The sequence below is a fragment of the Lissotriton vulgaris genome, unplaced genomic scaffold (assembly GCF_964263255.1).
Source record: "Lissotriton vulgaris unplaced genomic scaffold, aLisVul1.2 SCAFFOLD_235, whole genome shotgun sequence".
Lineage (NCBI taxonomy): Eukaryota > Metazoa > Chordata > Amphibia > Caudata > Salamandridae > Lissotriton > Lissotriton vulgaris.
In genome coordinates, this window is record NW_028253230.1 from 977,873 (window position 1) to 988,997 (window position 11,125).

The window sequence follows — 11,125 nt, forward strand, 5'->3', positions numbered from 1 at the left end:
AAGAAACTGAAAAAAGTGGTGAAGTTTACAGAGTGAAAAAACGGAACTCAAGAATGTTACCGAGATCTAACACGACACCGAGTGCTTTCAGCATCCAGAATGGATAGAAAACCCGAAATGTGTTCAAAGACGTCCAAGCGTTCGTGTATACAGATTACTATCCCAAGAGACTCGAAAGGTACAAACATATGTGCACGGTTAGAAGAGCGGGAGGGAACCCCCTCGTGAGTTACTTACTCGGTGAATCAGATCAAAGTGCCTCGCGGGAAACCAGCGGGACGGCAGTGTAGTTAGTCAGCGTGCGCGTCAGGGTAAAATATCAAAATAATAAACAGCGAAGATGGTGAGTGGTGCGTGAGTATCAAGTGGCAATCAAAGAAGGACCAGAGTGTGATGAAAAAGAGTGAAGGGAATGGTCGCCATGTTGAACAGGGAAATAATCATGCAACATAACATGAACATGTAAACTGCTGAAATATTCAAACAATGAGTTGATGCAATGAATTACAAATAACATAAAAATTTGATGCGATCATTCAACCCGTTAGGAGCCATCGTGGCGAGAAATCGGATCCAGAAGTTTTCACGTTTCAATAAATTAGTCTTGTTATTCGGACTGAATTGGACTTGTTCCATAATCTGAAATTTAAGTTGGGACACTGTATGTCTGAATTCAGTAAAATGAGCAGCAACACTAGATTTTAAATTGTTGGTCCGGATGTTGCTTTTGTGTTCTAAAATCCTCGTACGGATTTTTCTCTCTGTGTGGCCCACATAGCATTTGCCGCAAGGACATTTAAGCAGGTAAATGACATTATTGGAATTACACGTGGCATTCACTTTAAGTCTGATAGAATATCCTTTCATAGGATGGCATATGGTATTTCCAGTGATGCAGTTGTTACAATTTGAACAATTGAAACATGGTCTCAGTCCCTTATATATCGTTACTTTATCTTCCTGATTAGGGTTACATAGGAGTTCCTTCAGGTTCCTCCCTCTGGTGTAGGCGAAAATGGGTGGTTGTTTGAAAAGACCCTTGAAGTCTGGTTCTAGTGTTAGGATTGACCAGTGTTTTCGGATGATGGATTGAAATCTGTTAGAAATGTTGGAATATTTGGATACCACGACCAACCGGTCTGATTGATCTTTAGTTTTGGGCTGTAGCAAAGCAGGCCTACTTGTTTTCTCGCATCTTGACAAGGCTAAGTCCAGTATCGGTGGAGGGTATCCTCTGTTTTTTAGTCGTTCAAGGGTATGTTTCATCTGTGTTTTGCACTGATTAGGATCAGAAACAATGCGTTTGATGCGCAATAATTGCGCGTAGGGTAAGTTGTTCTTCAAGCTAGGGCGGTGAAAACTCTTGTAGTGGAGGAAGGAGTTACGATCTGTGGGTTTCTGATATACTGTGGTGGACCATTCTCCTATGTTCCTATGAATTTCTACATCCAGGTAGTGTACTTGTTTTTCACTGTACTCCCAAGTGAATTGTATCCTCTGGTTAAATTGATTCCATGTGCCAAGGAAGGTGTTCAAAGACTCCGTGGTGCCCTCCCATAGGAGAAAAATGTCATCGATAAAGCGCAGATATAATCTGCCATGATCTTTCCAGCTTTTTTGCGTTAAAATGTGAGACTCCTCAAATTGCTTCATGTAGAGATTGGCATAGCAAGGAGCTGCCGAATTTCCCATGGCAGTGCCGTTGAGTTGTAAAATCCATTTATTTTTGACTGTGAAATAACTGTGGTAGAGTGTGAATATGGTTAGCTGCATGAGGAAAATTTTCAGGTCTGCATCGAGCTCTGATGCCGATAGGATGTTCTCTATAGCTTCAATACCTCCCTCATGGGGGATGGAGGTATACAGGGCACATACGTCCACCGTGCACATGATGAGCTGAGTATGTTTGAGATCGTTCAAGATAGGTTCAATTTTAAGAAGAAAATCTGTAGTGTCTTTGACGTGTGATCCTGTGGCCTGAACAAATGGTTGTAAATATCTGTCCAAGAATTTGCCTGCATTCTCATGCAGGGTGCCTCTGGTCGATACTATAGGTCGAAATGGAGGTTGTGTAGGATGCTTGTGCATCTTGGGAAGCATGTACAGAGTGGGTGGTTTGGGATTGGATGGAGTCAAAAATCTCTGAGTTTTGTCGTTGATGGTACCTTGATCAAAGGCGTTTTTGATGATAAGTGTCAAATCTTGTGTGTATTCTTTGGTGGGGTCTCCAGGTAGGAGATCATAAGTATCTTTGTCATTGATATGTAGATCCAATTGTTGGTCATAGAAGGAGGTGTCCATGATGACCAGGGCACCTCCCTTATCAGCATTTTGGAATGTGATGGATTTGTTGTTGGCCAATTTTTTTAGGATGTTTCTCTCTTTTCGGGTTAGGTTTCCTCGTTTTATATTAGATTGAAAAGGCAGCTTCAAGATGTCTTGTTTGATCAAATTCTCAAACGTATCTATAATTTTGTGACTTTGAGGTGCCAGAAATACACTGTGTGGTCTTAATCCTCTGAGCATGTCGTCATCGTCAATAGGTGTCGGTATGATGTTCGTGAAGTAATGTCTTAAACGGATATTGCGAACAAGTTTAAATGCACTTACTTCCATCTCAAGTGTATTAATGGCAGTGGTAGGGACAAAGGATTGACCCTTTTGTAGGGTATTGATTTCTTCATTAGTTAAGGTTGTAGAAGAGATATTGATAACAAGATTGTCCTGATGATTTAACGTCTGCCTTTGGGTTTCTTCTTCGTTTGAGGAGGTGTTTTTTCTGTGTCCTCTGCGGGTTTTTCCCCCCCGGGATCTTTTTGTTGGTCCAAACCTAATTCTAAAAAATGAACTGAGGGGTCGGTGGAGGTACTCGGAGTTTGTGGATCTGTACTTGTGGTTGTGCGTGTGGGTCAAGATCTGGTGTCGTCTTCAGAAGAGGATGTTTCTGTAGCTGATGTGGCATTGTAAGGTTTGTTGGAGCGTCGGCGGGCGTACACCTCTGCCCAGGTGTACACCTCGCCGAGCTTATAATCTATAGTATCCCTCTTGAACTTGCGCAATTTTCTCTCCTGCGTTTCACGGGTATGTTTATCCAGTTGGATATTGATATCTTCCAACATTTTGTTAAGATCTTCGGCAGTCATGGTGTCGGTCAGTTCCTTTTTAATATTTGATATCTCTCGTGTTAATTCCTCCAGAGATTTGGACAGTTCCTCTACGATCAATAAAATAAGATCGAGGGAACACTTATTCAGTATTGAATACCAACGTTCTACAAATTGTATATTGTTCTTGCAGAGAAGTGGTTTAAGTGGGACCCTCAGGCCCCGAGGGATCCGTTGTACCCGATGGTACCTTATCAGGGTGCTCGCATGTAGTTTCTGGTTTGACTCCTTTTTCAAAAGATAGAGTAGTTGTTTGAGGTTGCTTTCCGCGCTACGGGTGTTACCAGGCGCGGTGACTTCCTCTTGGATTAAATTATAAATTTTACTAGCATCTTCCGTAGTGTATGCAAATGTGGTTGCTTTTTGATCAGTCATTCCTGACACCGTATCAAAATTCATCTTCAGTCGCGTGCTGAGGTCCAGGGACAGATAATGTAGAAATTAAACGTGGAGAGGGAGCTCGCACAGCGTATTTATTCAAAATGGTAATACCAAAGTAATGGGTTGTAGGGTGCTTCAAGAGTGAAACGCTGTCTGGCCTAGCAGCGTAGAGTTAACAGTAAATTAAGGGTCCCGCTACTGGGAGGGGAACGCTCGAGAGCACAACCAAAAGGACCGTGGTCTTATTCCATCAATAAGTTCATCAAAAAAGTTTTTTGTGTGATTTCACATTTTAATCTTTCAACTTGAATATTTTCTTATATCCATATTCCTTTTGTTCTTAGTGTATCACATCAAAGTAGTGTTATGGCACACTCAATACATCCAAAATAATAATTCTCAACAAAGATCCCGATGCATTTCGGGCCTGAGCCCTTTCTCAAGGGAATACTCTAAAAATGAAAAACGGAATGAAGCCAGAATCAGTAATATGCTCACACTAAACATGTAATCATAAGCAAAATGTCTAACACGTATTAATACCAATGGAGACCGTGGTCATTCAAAGAGTGTGAAGAAACTGAAAAAAGTGGTGAAGTTTACAGAGTGAAAAAACGGAACTCAAGAATGTTACCGAGATCTAACACGACACCGAGTGCTTTCAGCATCCAGAATGGATAGAAAACCCGAAATGTGTTCAAAGACGTCCAAGCGTTCGTGTATACAGATTACTATCCCAAGAGACTCGAAAGGTACAAACATATGTGCACGGTTAGAAGAGCGGGAGGGAACCCCCTCGTGAGTTACTTACTCGGTGAATCAGATCAAAGTGCCTCGCGGGAAACCAGCGGGACGGCAGTGTAGTTAGTCAGCGTGCGCGTCAGGGTAAAATATCAAAATAATAAACAGCGAAGATGGTGAGTGGTGCGTGAGTATCAAGTGGCAATCAAAGAAGGACCAGAGTGTGATGAAAAAGAGTGAAGGGAATGGTCGCCATGTTGAACAGGGAAATAATCATGCAACATAACATGAACATGTAAACTGCTGAAATATTCAAACAATGAGTTGATGCAATGAATTACAAATAACATAAAAATTCGATGCGATCATTCAACCCGTTAGGAGCCATCGTGGCGAGAAATCGGATCCAGAAGTTTTCACGTTTCAATAAATTAGTCTTGTTATTCGAACTGAATTGGACTTGTTCCAAAATCTGAAATTTAAGTTGGGACACTGTATGTCTGAATTCAGTAAAATGAGCAGCAACACTAGATTTTAAATTGTTGGTCCGGATGTTGCTTTTGTGTTCTAAAATCCTCGTACGGATTTTTCTCTCTGTGTGGCCCACATAGCATTTGCCGCAAGGACATTTAAGCAGGTAAATGACATTATTGGAATTACACGTGGCATTCACTTTAAGTCTGATAGAATGTCCTTTCATAGGATGGCATATGGTATTTCCAGTGATGCAGTTGTTACAATTTGAACAATTGAAACATGGTCTCAGTCCCTTATATATCGTTACTTTATCTTCCTGATTAGGGTTACATAGGAGTTCCTTCAGGTTCCTCCCTCTGGTGTAGGCGAAAATGGGTGGTTGTTTGAAAAGACCCTTGAAGTCTGGTTCTAGTGTTAGGATTGACCAGTGTTTTCGGATGATGGATTGAAATCTGTTAGAAATGTTGGAATATTTGGATACCACGACCAACCGGTCTGATTGATCTTTAGTTTTGGGCTGTAGCAAAGCAGGCCTACTTGTTTTCTCGCATCTTGACAAGGCTAAGTCCAGTATCGGTGGAGGGTATCCTCTGTTTTTTAGTCGTTCAAGGGTATGTTTCATCTGTGTTTTGCACTGATTAGGATCAGAAACAATGCGTTTGATGCGCAATAATTGCGCGTAGGGTAAGTTGTTCTTCAAGCTAGGGCGGTGAAAACTCTTGTAGTGGAGGAAGGAGTTACGATCTGTGGGTTTCTGATATACTGTGGTGGACCATTCTCCTATGTTCCTATGAATTTCTACATCCAGGTAGTGTACTTGTTTTTCACTGTACTCCCAAGTGAATTGTATCCTCTGGTTAAATTGATTCCATGTGCCAAGGAAGGTGTTCAAAGACTCCGTGGTGCCCTCCCATAGGAGAAAAATGTCATCGATAAAGCGCAGATATAATCTGCCATGATCTTTCCAGCTTTTTTGCGTTAAAATGTGAGACTCCTCAAATTGCTTCATGTAGAGATTGGCATAGCAAGGAGCTGCCGAATTTCCCATGGCAGTGCCGTTGAGTTGTAAAATCCATTTATTTTTGACTGTGAAATAACTGTGGTAGAGTGTGAATATGGTTAGCTGCATGAGGAAAATTTTCAGGTCTGCATCGAGCTCTGATGCCGATAGGATGTTCTCTATAGCTTCAATACCTCCCTCATGGGGGATGGAGGTATACAGGGCACATACGTCCACTGTGCACATGATGAGCTGAGTATGTTTGAGATCGTTCAAGATAGGTTCAATTTTAAGAAGAAAATCTGTAGTGTCTTTGACGTGTGATCCTGTGGCCTGAACAAATGGTTGTAAATATCTGTCCAAGAATTTGCCTGCATTCTCATGCAGGCTGCCTCTGGTCGATACTATAGGTCGAAATGGAGGTTGTGTAGGATGCTTGTGCATCTTGGGAAGCATGTACAGAGTGGGTGGTTTGGGATTGGATGGAGTCAAAAATCTCTGAGTTTTGTCGTTGATGGTACCTTGATCAAAGGCGTTTTTGATGATAAGTGTCAAATCTTGTGTGTATTCTTTGGTGGGGTCTCCAGGTAGGAGATCATAAGTATCTTTGTCATTGATATGTAGATCCAATTGTTGGTCATAGAAGGAGGTGTCCATGATGACCAGGGCACCTCCCTTATCAGCATTTTGGAATGTGATGGATTTGTTGTTGGCCAATTTTTTTAGGATGTTTCTCTCTTTTCGGGTTAGGTTTCCTCGTTTTATATTAGATTGAAAAGGCAGCTTCAAGATGTCTTGTTTGATCAAATTCTCAAACGTATCTATAATTTTGTGACTTTGAGGTGCCAGAAATACACTGTGTGGTCTTAATCCTCTGAGCATGTCGTCATCGTCAATAGGTGTCGGTATGATGTTCGTGAAGTAATGTCTTAAACGGATATTGCGAACAAGTTTAAATGCACTTACTTCCATCTCAAGTGTATTAATGGCAGTGGTAGGGACAAAGGATTGACCCTTTTGTAGGGTATTGATTTCTTCATTAGTTAAGGTTGTAGAAGAGATATTGATAACAAGATTGTCCTGATGATTTAACGTCTGCCTTTGGGTTTCTTCTTCGTTTGAGGAGGTGTTTTTTCTGTGTCCTCTGCGGGTTTTTCCCCCCCGGGATCTTTTTGTTGGTCCAAACCTAATTCTAAAAAATGAACTGAGGGGTCGGTGGAGGTACTCGGAGTTTGTGGATCTGTACTTGTGGTTGTGCGTGTGGGTCGAGATCTGGTGTCGTCTTCAGAAGAGGATGTTTCTGTAGCTGATGTGGCATTGTAAGGTTTGTTGGAGCGTCGGCGGGCGTACACCTCTGCCCAGGTGTACACCTCGCCGAGCTTATAATCTATAGTATCCCTCTTGAACTTGCGCAATTTTCTCTCCTGCGTTTCACGGGTATGTTTATCCAGTTGGATATTGATATCTTCCAACATTTTGTTAAGATCTTCGGCAGTCATGGTGTCGGTCAGTTCCTTTTTAATATTTGATATCTCTCGTGTTAATTCCTCCAGAGATTTGGACAGTTCCTCTACGATCAATAAAATAAGATCGAGGGAACACTTATTCAGTATTGAATACCAACGTTCTACAAATTGTATATTGTTCTTGCAGAGAAGTGGTTTAAGTGGGACCCTCAGGCCCCGAGGGATCCGTTGTACCCGATGGTACCTTATCAGGGTGCTCGCATGTAGTTTCTGGTTTGACTCCGTAGTGTATGCAAATGTGGTTGCTTTTTGATCAGTCATTCCTGACACCGCTGCTAGGCCAGACAGCGTTTCACTCTTGAAGCACCCTACAACCCATTACTTTGGTATTACCATTTTGAATAAATACGCTGTGCGAGCTCCCTCTCCACGTTTAATTTCTACATTATCTGTCCCTGGACCTCAGCACGCGACTGAAGATGAATTTTGATACGGTGTCAGGAATGACTGATCAAAAAGCAACCACATTTGCATACACTACGGAAGATGCTAGTAAAATTTATAATTTAATCCAAGAGGAAGTCACCGCGCCTGGTAACACCCGTAGCGCGGAAAGCAACCTCAAACAACTACTCTATCTTTTGAAAAAGGAGTCAAACCAGAAACTACATGCGAGCACCCTGATAAGGTACCATCGGGTACAACGGATCCCTCGGGGCCTGAGGGTCCCACTTAAACCACTTCTCTGCAAGAACAATATACAATTTGTAGAACGTTGGTATTCAATACTGAATAAGTGTTCCCTCGATCTTATTTTATTGATCGTAGAGGAACTGTCCAAATCTCTGGAGGAATTAACACGAGAGATATCAAATATTAAAAAGGAACTGACCGACACCATGACTGCCGAAGATCTTAACAAAATGTTGGAAGATATCAATATCCAACTGGATAAACATACCCGTGAAACGCAGGAGAGAAAATTGCGCAAGTTCAAGAGGGATACTATAGATTATAAGCTCGGCGAGGTGTACACCTGGGCAGAGGTGTACGCCCGCCGACGCTCCAACAAACCTTACAATGCCACATCAGCTACAGAAACATCCTCTTCTGAAGACGACACCAGATCTCGACCCACACGCACAACCACAAGTACAGATCCACAAACTCCGAGTACCTCCACCGACCCCTCAGTTCATTTTTTAGAATTAGGTTTGGACCAACAAAAAGATCCCGGGGGGGAAAAACCCGCAGAGGACACAGAAAAAACACCTCCTCAAACGAAGAAGAAACCCAAAGGCAGACGTTAAATCATCAGGACAATCTTGTTATCAATATCTCTTCTACAACCTTAACTAATGAAGAAATCAATACCCTACAAAAGGGTCAATCCTTTGTCCCTACCACTGCCATTAATACACTTGAGATGGAAGTAAGTGCATTTAAACTTGTTCGCAATATCCGTTTAAGACATTACTTCACGAACATCATACCGACACCTATTGACGATGACGACATGCTCAGAGGATTAAGACCACACAGTGTATTTCTGGCACCTCAAAGTCACAAAATTATAGATACGTTTGAGAATTTGATCAAACAAGACATCTTGAAGCTGCCTTTTCAATCTAATATAAAACGAGGAAACCTAACCCGAAAAGAGAGAAACATCCTAAAAAAATTGGCCAACAACAAATCCATCACATTCCAAAATGCTGATAAGGGAGGTGCCCTGGTCATCATGGACACCTCCTTCTATGACCAACAATTGGATCTACATATCAATGACAAAGATACTTATGATCTCCTACCTGGAGACCCCACCAAAGAATACACACAAGATTTGACACTTATCATCAAAAACGCCTTTGATCAAGGTACCATCAACGACAAAACTCAGAGATTTTTGACTCCATCCAATCCCAAACCACCCACTCTGTACATGCTTCCCAAGATGCACAAGCATCCTACACAACCTCCATTTCGACCTATAGTATCGACCAGAGGCAGCCTGCATGAGAATGCAGGCAAATTCTTGGACAGATATTTACAACCATTTGTTCAGGCCACAGGATCACACGTCAAAGACACTACAGATTTTCTTCTTAAAATTGAACCTATCTTGAACGATCTCAAACATACTCAGCTCATCATGTGCACGGTGGACGTATGTGCCCTGTATACCTCCATCCCCCATGAGGGAGGTATTGAAGCTATAGAGAACATCCTATCGGCATCAGAGCTCGATGCAGACCTGAAAATTTTCCTCATGCAGCTAACCATATTCACACTCTACCACAGTTATTTCACAGTCAAAAATAAATGGATTTTACAACTCAACGGCACTGCCATGGGAAATTCGGCAGCTCCTTGCTATGCCAATCTCTACATGAAGCAATTTGAGGAGTCTCACATTTTAACGCAAAAAAGCTGGAAAGATCATGGCAGATTATATCTGCGCTTTATCGATGACATTTTTCCCCTATGGGAGGGCACCACGGAGTCTTTGAACACCTTCCTTGGCACATGGAATCAATTTAACCAGAGGATACAATTCACTTGGGAGTACAGTGAAAAACAAGTACACTACCTGGATGTAGAAATTCATAGGAACATAGGAGAATGGTCCACCACAGTATATCAGAAACCCACAGATCGTAACTCCTTCCTCCACTACAAGAGTTTTCACCGCCCTAGCTTGAAGAACAACTTACCCTACGCGCAATTATTGCGCATCAAACGCATTGTTTCTGATCCTAATCAGTGCAAAACACAGATGAAACATACCCTTGAACGACTAAAAAACAGAGGATACCCTCCACCGATACTGGACTTAGCCTTGTCAAGATGCGAGAAAACAAGTAGGCCTGCTTTGCTACAGCCCAAAACTAAAGATCAATCAGACCGGTTGGTCGTGGTATCCAAATATTCCAACATTTCTAACAGATTTCAATCCATCATCCGAAAACACTGGTCAATCCTAACACTAGAACCAGACTTCAAGGGTCTTTTCAAACAACCACCCATTTTCGCCTACACCAGAGGGAGGAACCTGAAGGAACTCCTATGTAACCCTAATCAGGAAGATAAAGTAACGATATATAAGGGACTGAGACCATGTTTCAATTGTTCAAATTGTAACAACTGCATCACTGGAAATACCATATGCCATCCTATGAAAGGACATTCTATCAGACTTAAAGTGAATGCCACGTGTAATTCCAATAATGTCATTTACCTGCTTAAATGTCCTTGCGGCAAATGCTATGTGGGCCACACAGAGAGAAAAATCCGTACGAGGATTTTAGAACACAAAAGCAACATCCGGACCAACAATTTAAAATCTAGTGTTGCTGCTCATTTTACTGAATTCAGACATACAGTGTCCCAACTTAAATTTCAGATTTTGGAACAAGTCCAATTCAGTCCGAATAACAAGACTAATTTATTGAAACGTGAAAACTTCTGGATCCGATTTCTCGCCACGATGGCTCCTAACGGGTTGAATGATCGCATCGAATTTTTATGTTATTTGTAATTCATTGCATCAACTCATTGTTTGAATATTTCAGCAGTTTACATGTTCATGTTATGTTGCATGATTATTTCCCTGTTCAACATGGCGACCATTCCCTTCACTCTTTTTCATCACACTCTGGTCCTTCTTTGATTGCCACTTGATACTCACGCACCACTCACCATCTTCGCTGTTTATTATTTTGATATTTTACCCTGACGCGCACGCTGACTAACTACACTGCCGTCCCGCTGGTTTCCCGCGAGGCACTTTGATCTGATTCACCGAGTAAGTAACTCACGAGGGGGTTCCCTCCCGCTCTTCTAACCGTGCACATATGTTTGTACCTTTCGAGTCTCTTGGGATAGTAATCTGTATA